Below are 14,097 nucleotides of genomic sequence, written 5' to 3'. Positions count from 1 at the left end.
CCAAACAAAATATTATATATAGCATTTCAATTTCTAGTTAAAACTAAACTTGCTAATATGATATTATATGCTAATATACTACAGTCTCGTCAGACTGTAGTTCAAAGAAAATACCTTCAAATTCGTTTCCGTTTTTTAAAATTTTGTTTGATATTAATTAGAAACTCATAAGTTCTAATACCAACCTGGTAGCCTAAGTTGAAATTTCAGCTAGGCCACCCTGCCTACTGTGATTGCATATCCATAACTTTTTTTATAACAAACTTAAATTTAAAAGGACAGCAAAGTGATTCAAGCTTGTTTCCACGTTTACAACCAGCTTATTAAACAACTATAATGATATGATCTATTGTTCAATTCCTTGCATTCAATGACTACACTATGGGAAAAATTAGAACTGTAATATCCTGATAAATGCAACTTTAAGCTTATTTTTGTGATTAAAAATTTAGTAGTTGTCTTATCCATGAGAAGGCAGTTACACTCCATGTAAGGAATTTGCAAAGCATTAAAAATGATCATTATTATTTAAAACAACGGGTGGTTAAAATTTATTTGTATACAAAACTTTTGAAAAGTGACTATTATGCTTTTGTTAAGGAAAAGTCATCTGCAACATATTAAACAGAGTTTTACTCATTTAACTTCATTATACAGTCAAACATGGATAACTCGGCCACGGATAGCTCGAAAACATGGTTAATTCGAACAGTTTCTTTGGTCCGTTCCCACGTAATGATAAATTGCTATAGATAACTCGAACTCAACACTGTTAATTCGAACTGTTTTTTTGCCCAACGGCTACCGAAACGGTTGTTATCGCTTTAGAAAATAACTTTATTCAAAGCCATAGAGGTAAACCTCATATTTTCGTAATTCATAAGCGTTGTTATTACCACCATCGGCAAAATAATTTTGTCAACGACTTTTCTAAAGGTTTGGTCAAATTTGGCTTATACTGCTATATGAATAATAGCACGGGCTTGCCGGGTCACGCGCGCAAGGATATTCGCCACGCGCATACAAAACAAACACAGCATGTTGTTTTGTATGTGTGTGGCGAAAATCCTTGAGTGCGTGACCCGGCTAGCCCGTGACGAATAGTTTTCCGACGTTGATTCCGTGTTGAATCAACGTCGGAATGTTGAATGTTTAAAACGTCTTAAAATTGTTTTTATTAAACGTATACGTTGTCTTAGCTAAAAAAAACTATTCATCGTTTGACCTAAACACAGAATACGTGTGTACATTCAATAAGTATCCATTCAAATAGCGTGAGTGATATACAATGTACCGTTAAACCTCGTAAAACTTTTAATTGAACTGCCTCGGAGTGTTGCTCTTAATGAATCCCAGGTAAAGTAAGGGATTTTTCTTTGGTAACTTTTTCTTGAAGTTGCATAAACTTCAAGAAAAGTCGGCAAAATTGATCGTGGGTAAAACGCTCAAAAGAAAAAGATGTCTTTTTTTTTGAGCATTTCAACAACGATCAAGTTTTGCCAATGTCAATCTAAAAAAACGTCCTGGCAATAACATCACCTCAAACAACAAACCAATCTCAAGTGATAGAAAAATCTCTATACTTTTTGATTAAAACGTTTTAAACTTTACATTAGAAGCATTTAATTTGAAACAAGCCATTTGTGCTTTTGATTTATATTATAGTTTGTATATGTACATGTATCTACTAATAAATAAGTAAATATATGGACTTGTGACAGTGCTCTGATAACTTGAACTCTCTGATAATTCGAACACTTTTGCTCGGTCCCTTGAAGTTCGAGTTATCCATGTTTGACTGTATTTGGCAGCTTTTAAGAGATACAACATAAATCTATGCATGGAAAAGCAACTACTGTAGTTAAGGACTATCTTTAAAATCTTACCATCTGAGAGTCCATGTGGAAATATGATAGGCCAACGTATCTTGCATTTCTCAGAACTATAATACAGAATGGCAGAGTATAAAAAATGTAGTCGTGGTAGATCCATAGAGCTAAAAATAGAACTGAACACGCAAAGTTGACAATGGCGGATGTGATAGGATGATTGCTAAACATTGAATTGGGGTTACAATAGACACATTTATTTATACTAATTTAAAACTATGGTGAGATATAATTCTCTTTAACCCTTTCGCTGCCAACCATATACAAATTCGGGTATCTGCCAAGTGATAGCCATTTGACCGAAAATTGCCGATATTGCCTTGTGATATGTAAACAGTAGTTTTCCCAATTTCAATCTTTATCTAAAACATTTTTGTTACATATTTTAATTTGCCAACATTTAACCAACATTGCAATGCAAAAATTCAATGGATTTATAATTTGTGCGATGATAAAGCTATGTGAAGTTACGATCGATTCGAAGCTAAAATGATCCTCCATTATGCTCCTTACTCTTACAAAATTATTACTTTCACTACCACCAGAGACAGTGCTGCTGCTGTTATTATCTGTATAAGTACGAAAATCTGAATCTGAATTGGCTATAATTTTCTGACTCGCACGCGGTAATTAATGAACTGACGCAAAAAATGGTCGTTTTTGAATTAGAAATTGGCAAACAAAAGTTGAAGATTTCTTTGTTATTCTAGGCTAATTTTATAGACAAATCTTCAGACAACACTGTCAACTTCATAAAAGTCTTAAAGACCGTGGGTTGCGTTGTCAACGAATAATAAAATTACGTAACTACGCTATTGCTGAGAAAGTCGCAATAATGCGTCTACGGCAGTCGTCCCACAAAAATGCATGTATGCGTCTACGGCATTCGTCCCATGAAAATGCATGTATGCGTCTACGGCAGTCGTCCCATAAAAATGCATGTATGTGTCTACGGCAGTCGTCCCATGAAAATGCATTTATGCGTCTACGGCAGTGAAAGAGTTCAATTTTTTCTAACAAACAAGATAAATTAAAGAGGAAGTTATCTTTTCAGACCTTCGTAAGTAGAGTTCTTAATATGACAGTTTAAACTCAAATGCAAACCTTTTTGTTGCTGAGAGATTTTTGAGAGCTCATAAGGTGTGCTGATAAACCACAGATAATAAGGCAGTGCACAAACATTTCATAAAGTGTTTAGGTGGTGAATGGTAGGGGTGTTTAATTTTTTGGCGACCAATCCAAATGAAATGGGTTCAAATTTTATGGGAAGAAATATTTCGCATCTAGCGGTAGTTTCTGACAGACAGAACGAAATACACACTCTTATTACAGTAAAGACTCGTACCCTGACAGACTTCAGTACCATGTGAAATCATAAGGTGTGTCAATAAAGTGCAGAGAATAACTATATGCACAATGTTTACTATTATAATAGCCATGTATGTCCGAAGCTAGAGTTTGATGCGAATAAGATTGCATTTTTTAAAGTTGAACTCCCAACCATCAGCTTTGTAGACAGATAGGCTCACCACTTCACCAATTGCTCTAACCTCTAGCAAAGGTGAGAGGTTAGAGCAATTGGTGCTCTCCAACCTCTACCTTTAGAATGTTAACCACTGCACTACTGCATTGTTGAGTACTTCCAATGCAATTCCTAGTCTAGCTAGCGCTATGAATAAGGTATTTATTAAAACATCAATCCGTGACATTGTCACTCGGTATAAATTTTCTATATGAGATGATATAGCTAGTATTATAAAGGTTGCTTTTAATGTTGGCACCCAATTACAATAACTTAAATCAATTATAATAGAAAGACTAATTTTTGTGTTTAAATATCTTGTTTTTTAAACAATAGGGTGGGGTTTAAAAACCAGATTGTATCAAGCGGCCTATAAAGTTGTCTTACCTTTCCTATACATAAGTGCTGATGTGACTTTTATGGTCTTCTCATCTGTATAAAACTACAAAACAGTACTAATGTATAAGTACAATGAGTGCAATGATTTGTACATGTACATGTAATCCAGACACACCAAAATGTCAATGCAGAGCTTCCCAATTAAAGAACTTTTGGTGGCAACACAACAAATCAAGTAATAGTGAAAACACAACCTAAAAGCACACACTGGCTGTGGCTGTTCTTATAAAATTCATAAAATATAAAGTTTGTTTTCTAAATAAGCACAATTTAAATTCTTTCTGTAGTTGTAATTTATAAACTTTATTGTTTATAACTCTGTTGGTGCCAGTAAACAATGGAGATTAAATGAAAAATTGCTAAAGGAGTTGTTTCCTCATATACTCTACATAAAAATCAACATAGTCTTAAAAGTAGTTTTCAAGCTGCGTTGCTAAGGTAACATTCCCATACTTGTTTAAACTTGCAACATCCAGAAAAGCCTTGGTATTATGTCCTTGGGTAGGATTTCCTTGTTTCATCTTAGAGAAGCTGGTAGCTTCATCAATCTCTTAAACTAGTTCTGGAGATCTGTTGGTGCCCATGAATTTATTTAGCCTTTGGATTTCTCCTATCGGATTCTACAAACACATAGAACTATCTCACAATCGCTATTGGAGAATGCTCTAATGACCTGACAAAACCATTCTTCTCTGAAAGAAATGCATTTGAATGAAATTTGAAAACCACTTTGCCTTGGAAAAGATGCATTCCCATGGTTATTTAAATTTTACAAAAATTCTTTAATGGAGATGAGAAAAACTTTTTTATATCAAATGCAATGGTCATGTTTTTGGTCAAAATTCTCATGTCTGCTTGTTCTCTGAGCACTCATAACTCCAAGACTATCACTGTGCTTCCATGTGTCAAGTGGGTTCGGCATTGCCCACTGCTGCCAACTTTGCATGATAATTTTAATGAACCAGAGTTGCACGATATAACTATTTCAACAGTTCACAATGCATCCTTAACAATGAAACTTGTTTTAGAATAGGCTCACTTTTTGGTCAGGGCCAGTTTTAAATTCATTTCTTCAATTAGTTGTACTAACTAAGCCAGGATTTCTGATTGAAATTGATTGTAGTGCTGCTTTGTTAAACCTCCACTGGCAATAGCTTTGCTAAATATTATCAATTCAGATCAATCAACAGTCAGCGTTTCTACAAATTTATGTTGACGATGTTTACACTAATTTAGCAAGGCAAAATACACTCGAATCCTTTTGGATTTTACCATTTCTAGGATTCGGAACAAAAGCAACTCCCAATACATTTGAAGCATAAAAACTCATTGTGTATGCTTTGGTTTTCTAGCTCATGCACCGCACAAAAACTAAACATAACAAATAGCAAAGACACTTATAGTTTCCACGTTTTAAGTTAATTCTATGTTCCCCACATCATCAGGAACTTTTCCAAAGTAATAGCGCATTAGAGTTACCTCTCTTTTTTCATAGAGTTAGCAATGCTTTCTAGCAAAACCAGCACACAGTTAGTCTTAATCAGATCTAAGCAAATACAAATCAACAATCGCTAGCAAATCAGACATTCAGAAACCACTCAGTTTTAAAAACGAGTAACATCTTGGAGTTATCTTGTCTTGTTCCATTGAGTTAGCACTGCCTACTAATAGCACCAACACAAAGTTAGTCTTAATCAGATTTAAGCAAATACCATGAAAACTATTTTGCGCATCAAAGTTATCAAGAACACTCATTAAGTTTCACAAAAAAAATAGCACACTGGAGTTATCTTATCTTCTTCCATAGAGTTAGCATTGCTTACTAGTAGCACCAGCATGAAGTTGGCTTTAATCAGCTAAAAGTGAATACAATAACACTCTTTAGCAGATCATACTTACCAAAATGAGGTCTTCATAATAAATGAGGTGAACGTGTGTCTGGTCCTTTATCCTTCACATGTACTAAAAAAAACCAAGAAGTTCCCAAATCGCATGTCGTCAGCGTAAAGAACCAATATAAAATATCTGCTCAGCATCATATTTTCTATGTTTTCAACTCGCTGTCCAATCATGTCCCACTACAAGCCAAACAAAACATACAGTCTGACATTTCAGTTTCTTGTCTAAACTGAATCAGTAATACGCAGTTAGACTCAGTAGACTCTAATTCACAGGAATTACCTTGAAATTGTTTTATGTTTTCATTTTGTCTGATATTGCTAAAAAAACTCATAAGTTCCAATAGCAACCCTGTAGCAAACGTAGAGGTTCCAGCTAGACCACCCTGCTTAACGTGATTGCATAAGAAATATTTTTTTAAATTATAAAACAAAATTTGTTTTATAATTTATAAGTTAATTTGTAAATAATTTAAATTCAGGTGTGTCGGTCTTTTACATTTAATGTAAAAGACCGACCAACCTAAATTTAAATTAAGTTTCTACATTTACAACCAAATTAATGCACACTTATAATTAGATGAGTTTTTCTAATTTTCGATTCCTATTATTATTAAAATCTAACTATTACAATTCAGAAAGAAAATTAGACTTATCTTCTCCTGATTAATATAACCTCTAGCTGAGTTAGGTTACTATAAAATTAGTAGTTGCCTTGTCTATGAGAAAGCAACTACAAAAGATCAGAGATTGGAAGAAAACTTGCAATATTAAATTATTTAAAATTGCTGGTTGCTAACAGTTATTTGTAAAAAACTTTAAAAATTGGTATTTTACTTTTGCTAAGTAAAAGTCATCTGCAACATATTAAAGAAACTTTCGTGTGATTAACTTCATAATAACTGATTTTTGTAACTTTCCAGGGATACAAAGGAATTTCATACACGGAAATACAGTTACCGTAGTAAATGAAAATAACTACAATTTTACCAACTGAGATTTCATGTAAAAATACAATGGGCAGACATCCTTTGGAGTTCCAAGAACTAAAATACAGAATAATAGATTAGAAAAATTGCAGTCCATAAATGCATAGAGCAAAAAATGCAAAGTTGACAATGGTGGCTTCGGAAAGATAATTACTTTACATTCAGTTAGTGTAACAATAGACACAGATCTACATACTATTTCAAAACTGTGGAAAGATATTATTCTTTCTAAATGCATTATTAAATAATATAACTTTAAGAAAAATTATATTTTCGAAAATGGTTAATTAGTTAGAGTTAATATTGCAACAGTTTAAAATAGTATACAAAATGTTTCGTAAGTGAGTGATTTGTGACAGCTCATAAGGTGAGCTGATAAAGCATAGACAACAAGACTTGCACACTCATATATATTTCATAGTGTTTAGGTGGTTAATTAGTCTGGGTGTTAGAGTGTTTTGTTACTAAGCCGAATATAATGTGGTCAAGTTATGTGGGAGAGAATATTTTACATCTGGTGCCTTCTGACAGACAGAAGGAGATACACACTCCTATTACAGAAAATACTCACACCCTGGCAGACTCAAATACCATATAAGATCATAGGAGGGCCATTGAAGTTCAGAGAATAACTATGTACTCAATGTTTACTACGATAAAGTCATGTCTGTCTGTCCGTCTGTCTGTCTGAAGCTGCAGTTTTATATAGCAAGATTGCATCGTGCAGGATTGGAAATCCCAGTCATCAGCTTTGTACATAGATATGCCAACCACTTAACCAATTGCTCCAACCTCTAGTTAAAGCTACTGGCTAGAAGTTGAAGCCTGTCACTGCAGAAGTTTAGAAAAAACATAGCATTATGCTAGATTCAAACAAGCAACATTTAGCATAAAGGATTGACACTAACGACTGAGCCAATCCATGACCCTATGGCATTCCAGAATAACTGTACATTCAATTATTACACCTGCCAGTTGCTCACATCACTCCAGGCCCAAAGTATATTAGTAATTATAAAATTTTGGTAGGAAAATGTTTAGGGAAGCAGGGAGTATGACAGGTTGATATCCCAAATGTTAATGGTTAATTCCTGAACAAAGAAGTCAACGAAGAATGTTTAGTCAAGGTGGTTGTGAGTAAACTAAATGTTTGAAGGTAAAATCGTGTATGGTATAATATTTTTCATACTTTTGCTTCAGTTGGATAGATTTGGAAATGTTTATAGCTAAATAACCAGCTAAAATATATCATATGATCATGCTAAACTTTATAACACCTGAGCTGGTTAATCCAAGTAACAAGACTGGTACTTAAATAGGAACTCACACCAAGTTTTAGTCGATTTTCAAGAAATTATCAGTGGTTTTCTACCATTTACGATTGTTTTTGGGCATTTTAACCACGATCAAGTTTGGTTGATTTTAATTTTGAAACAACCAGGCTATCAGATCACCTAAAAATCCAAAAGATGCCAACATTGGAAAAATACCGATATTTTTATGTTAAAATTTACTGACATTGTTTAAAAGTTAATTATTAAGACTTTAAGTATGAAAAACTGATACACATGCAGATGCTTTTTTAATGAATCCAATATTTTCTTGTGTTATCATGTCGCTATAAAGAAACCAATGTCATACTGCTTCTTGTCAGAAAAGTCCTGCTTAAGCTGAGAACCATTACTATAATAAGTCCCATGTCTGTCCAAAGCTACTGTTGCAGGTTGGGAAAAAGATTGCGTCACAGAGGGTTTGATCCTGCAACATTCCGCTCTGCCAGTGCGCTACTGCCAATTAATTAAACCAAAGTGTAAGTTCATATTTGATTTAACAAGTAAGTAAAAACTCTTACTGGGAACAGTTTCCAGGTTTTCTTAAGTGTCTTGCAAAGCATCAAATCTGTAAGGGGTGTTGATCACTCTCGGAGAGAGGAAGAGTTTGTTGTCATCGAGTTTGTTCACAGGAAACAGGAAACAAGTCTATCACGCAGAGACATTTAGACTCCATGTATTCAGATGTTCCTCAAAGTAGCATGGTTGTAGTCTCCCACTTAAATTTGGTTCCTGAAATATTTTCTATGTTCATAAATTGAGTGACTTACAAAGCATACACCATATGTGGGTGAAGTTTAGATTGTTGGTTTCAGATTCAGAAGTTTGGTTAAAATAGCAAACAATCTGGAAACAGATAATGTTAGTTCAGACTGACCTACATGCGGACATTTACAAACGTACACACATATGTGTAGACACACTCGCGCAGACGCAAGCACACACGCTAAGCATTTACACACATGCAAGTACGCACACACATTTCACACGCAGGCACACGCACGCACACACACACGCACACTCGCACACACACTTTCCACACACTAAAAATAGACATGCAAACATGTCTATGCCCAAATTTGGGTTTTTTCCAATCAAGTTGTTTTTGTTCTATAATTTGATGAATTTGCTGTTTTTTATTCTCAGACAAATTTTGGGCTGTCAAGTCTAAAGTAAATAATGTTATTATTTACTTTTGACTTTATTCATTATGTTATTTTAATTAAATAAAGTAGTTGGGTTACACAAGCAGCAAAAGTCACACAGGCAGCACATCTAGATAAAAAAACAATACCGGTCTTATCTTGAATAAAATCTCAGTTATAATGTGCAACAAATTTATAAAAAAGTTTAAAACAGTTCTCTAGTCAGTTATCAATGCCTTTCAACTATAACACTAGCCTTGAGCATAAGTCTAGACCCAATAAAGAACAATTGTTTCAGTATGAATTAGTTACTGTTAACCCCCTGAGGCCCAGACATAGAAGATATGCAATGAAAATTTTCAAACTTTTTGGACAGTCTTAAGATATGTGTATGAGTGTTTTCCTAAATTTTTTATTTTCTACAACGACCTTGACCTGAGATATTAAATGTTGCACTCACGCAACATTGGGCTTTAATGCTATCTACATTAAGGTAATAAGGTACAATAAGGTACAATAGGCAACAGTGTTATGAAGACTTTGCGTCAGTAACATAAATTTATTTTTAATGAATAAATGGTAAATATACATATATATAACATATATATTATATATAATTTATTTTTATTTATATAATACATGTATATATAACACAAGCAAATAAGTTTACATTACTTAAGTTTCACGTCACATTTGGTATAAATGGACTAAATACTGGAGCAATATCCACTGTTCCAAAGTAAATATAGCTCTCCATTTACTTGCAATGATAGGCACGAAAACAATTCCGTTCATCAAGAAAGCAGAGATTTATTGTACATTTTTCACAACTAGTAGTAGTCGTTCTCTCACAAAGCTTGCAGCGGCCTCGCTTTTGAAGCTTTATTGGCCAATGAGCAAAATTGTCATAGCGAACTTCATCACACGGGCCTCTTCGAATTTTCCTAGCTGGTGTTGGACACGGACTAGTATCACCTGCTGCAGATGGTCGCCCTCGTTTGGCAGCAGCATTCACAAGGATGAGACTGTCAGCAACCTCAGCTTGGAATTTTCTTCTATTTAGCATTTCACTTTTTGGTAGCTTGAGAAGGCGACTATCACGCCTGTAGACATTCCAAGCATTGATTACTGCTACCATCAAAAAATGCCAATACAGGTAGAGATACCATCGCCGGCTCTTCATGGCAAAACGATACTTTGCTAAAAATGAATCCAACAAATCAATACCTCCCATATTTTTGTTATATGATTGTATAATAGCAGGCATGTTGTAGAAACGATGCTCTTTTGATGGCTTGTCCCACCGTTTGGCTTGAGCAAGGGGCTGTACACCAGTCAATGACGAGAGAAGGGTGACGGCTTTGTTGTCATACCATCTGACAGCAACCACATTGTTGACTTCCTCCACATAGCTATCATAAGACCCTCTGCCTTTTCGTTTGAGGACTTTTTCATCTTGTAGATTGCATTTTGGAACCCTATTGGTACGAACAGTACCTGTATAAAACATCCCTTTTTTATTTAGCTCGGAGATAAGGGGAAGACTGGTGAACAAGTTGTCACCAAAGATTTTGTATCTCCAGTTTTCTTGTAGAGTAGACGTTAGCTTGAGTACAACATCAGCTCCTTGGCCCAACTCCGTCCGCTTACCATCACCACCTTGGTATACTTCAAAGTCATGCAAAATGCCACTGACACTTGCTCGACCCCAGATCTTGAAGCCCCATGGATGTGGCTTACTCTTTATGTACTGTCGGCAAGGGCTGGTCTTTCCAGTGTATTGACACATCATTTCATCTATAGAGTGACATTCTTCGGGTTCTATCTGCAGACATCGGTTCCGTATGGCATCTATCCATGGTCGAATTTTCCAGAGCTTGTCTTTCTTTTTCTCATCATCTGAAAATTGCAGATTGTCTACAAAGTGCAAATTTGCAACTAAAAACTTGAAACGGTTTTTGCTCATCACAGTAGAAACTGGTGGGTAGGCTGTACCACTCTCCCAGTACTGGCGAATACCACTCATTTTCACAAGGCCCATGCGAAAGTACATCCCCATCATCTGCTCAATTTCCTTTACAGTTGTATTTGCTGACTTTCCAGTTTTCTGAGTGCTGTAAAGGTTGGTGTTATGAACAATGTTATTCACCATGCTGTCTGTAACAAATGCTTTAAAATACTGTAGTGGAGACTTCATTGCCATATCTGTAGGAGGTTGTAACTCTCGGCCAAGATATGTGCTGTCCTTTGGAGTGAATTCTTTTTGTCTCCACCTGTAGACTTTTTGTCTACTGCATTGTGCTGTTGATGGCTGCGCTATCTCCGCCAGTGGAACATCCTCATCACTGCTTTCACTGCCGTAGGACATCTAGAAAAAAAATGGCATGTTTAGCAAAAGAACAGACGACATAATTGGACTGAACAATGCAATTTTCAATTGCATATACACCAGTATCGGAAATATTATAAAATGTGTTGAAACATAAAATCAACATACTTGAACCATAGCTCCTGTATTTTCCCAATCATCATCTTCATCACTATCTGCATCTTCCCCCACATCACTTTCATTGCCAGTCAAAACATCTAGCAAATTTGTCACATCAACTCTGTTTCTTATGCGAAGGCGATTGCTATTGTCATATGAAGTTGATGGCTTTGAAGGCATTTTGTATCTACAAACTAAGACAGTCTATTTTGCAATATTATTTTTATAACAAATAAAAATTGCCCAACAGGAAATCTGTACACCTAACTATCATGCTAAATCTGGAGTAGCAATTGCATGATTTCGTATCATTCTGAAATACCAATTTGCTTTGGTAGTAAATGAGTATAGTTATAGCAGTAGTAATAATGGTAGCAGTGTATGTACACGTTACTTGGTGATATTACTTCAATGGTAGTCAGTGTGTGTCTACTACCATCCTTACTGCAGTAAATATTATACACATCAACAAGTATCATGAGCATTAGCCCTAACAATGGTCAATTAAAACATACTATACTAATCACTTGGCTTGCAGCTTAGCTATGCAGAGCCCAATGTTGCACTACTGCACAAGAAACTTTGAGCTCATATAGATATCAGAAAACAAATTATTTCTCAAATTCTTTTTATGTGTGTACAAGTGTGGTCAACCTAGTAGTAAGCACAGAAAATGTGTTATTCCAACATACCTCAATGAGCTAGAAATCCTTGCCTAAAAAGTTGCTCTCTTCACATGTGGCCAACAGTCAATGCCATGGAATGTTCTAGAGTTCTGTGATGACATCACAAACATGAAAGCCAATCAAATTTAGGTTGGGGGTTGCATGAAGATATGTAAGAAGCCACTTGAGAAAGATCTTTGGTTATAAAGCAACTGTAGTTGCTCTATCTAGTTTTGAAAATCATGTTGCACCAGTGCAACATGGGGCCTCAGAGGGTTAAGAAATACTGGTTAGTGCATGAATACATGTTATAAGTGTAATACGTGCATAGATAGGCTAAACCTTGTAAGTAAAACCTATCTACATTTTTGTCTGGTGCAGCGTTAGCGAGCAGCGAAAGTTATTAAAATATATAAAACATGGAAACGCGGTACGCTCTTTCAGCTACATTTCAAAAACAAATTTATTCATATCAGAAGAAGATGTCCTTTCCACCGGTCCACTGCTCTAATTACGCATCAACAGGCTTATTGTCAGCAACGAGATGTTGTTTTGCCGGTCTCCAATACCAAATTTCTTGTGACGAGTATTTGATTCGAGAAAATTCCCCCGCAAGTTTAGCTAACTTCTCTGACAAAGGGAATTATCTAAACTATTCACCAAACTTCAAGGAAATCTTGTCAGTTGTACTATAGGCTGTATTATTCAATCTCAGTTTCTGTACAAAGTGAAACTCAAGCAGGTTATTTGAGGCATTTTTGAGTCCAATTCAAAAGTTTCCGAAAATCTCGCCCCGTTTTCTTCTGCACCGGATAATCTTATGCAGATGCTTTTGTTGTGGCTTATAAAATGGGTACTGTATGTGGTATTTTATGCAGTGTAGTAAGGTATAAAAGATTTAACACACTGCTGTACATTTTTATTTTCAAAAATGTGAGCGAAGCATATTGTGCAATAGGCTGGGTTTCCGGATCTCATGATCTACTCTAATTGACTTAGGTCACAATTGCCTTAAGTATTATTTTCCAAAGGCCTATTTAAGAAGTTTTCGTCAACGATCATTCCCCTTACTACAAGAGCCAATAAAAACACCATGTTTAAGATCTTGAACAATTAACCTGTCATTTCATTGTTTAGAGTGTTAAACACTAAACTACTGGATTATGGTTACTTTAACGCGATTCCCAAACTAGCTATCACTATGAAGAGAGTATTTATAAAAAACATTAATCCGAGACATTTTCACTTGTTATAAATTTTCTATACAAAATGATATTGCTAGGCTTGAAAAATTTGCTTTTAGTGTTGGTACACAATTACAATTACTTAAATCAATTATAATAAAAATACTCATTTTTGTGTTTAAGTATCCTGTTTATTGAACAGTACGTTGGGGTTAAACAACAAACTGTATTAAGCCGCCTATGAAGTTGTCTTACCTTTTCTAAACATAATTGCCGATGTACCGTTCCTGGTCTCATCATCTGTACGGAGCTACAAAACAGTAGTAATGCATTAGTATAATTATTAGTGCCATAATTAGTACAATGTAAATGCATTAGTAATGCACTAGTAATCACTAGAATTGTTTGCGGCAACACAACCAATCAGGTGATAGTAAAAAACACAACCTAAGAGCATATTTTGGCTGCTGCTTTTCTTATAAAAATCATAAAGTATTATTTGAAAGTTTGCTTTCTAAATAACAACATTTCATGTTTTCTATAATAGTTTCAACATAAAGACTTTCCTGTTTTTAACTCTGTTGGTG

General features: G+C 35.0%; 1 long non-coding RNA gene across 1 annotated transcript; it reads right to left on the bottom strand.

The window, feature by feature from the left end:
• Window positions 1-4,268: 4,268 nt before the first annotated feature.
• LOC137397917 (uncharacterized) lies at window positions 4,269-13,786 on the bottom strand. The gene is made up of 3 exons (XR_010978928.1): window positions 13,766-13,786; window positions 8,550-8,760; window positions 4,269-4,430 (listed from the first exon to the last, which is right to left on the bottom strand). It is a non-coding gene; the product is annotated as an uncharacterized lncRNA (long non-coding RNA).
• Between the last annotated feature and the right edge of the window lie 311 nt (window positions 13,787-14,097).

Source organism: Watersipora subatra, chromosome 6, assembly GCF_963576615.1.
Source record: "Watersipora subatra chromosome 6, tzWatSuba1.1, whole genome shotgun sequence".
NCBI classification, from domain to species: Eukaryota; Metazoa; Bryozoa; class Gymnolaemata; order Cheilostomatida; family Watersiporidae; genus Watersipora; species Watersipora subatra.
The sequence above is the reverse complement of the archived record's forward strand: the minus strand, read 5'-3'. Positions and strand labels throughout refer to the sequence as shown.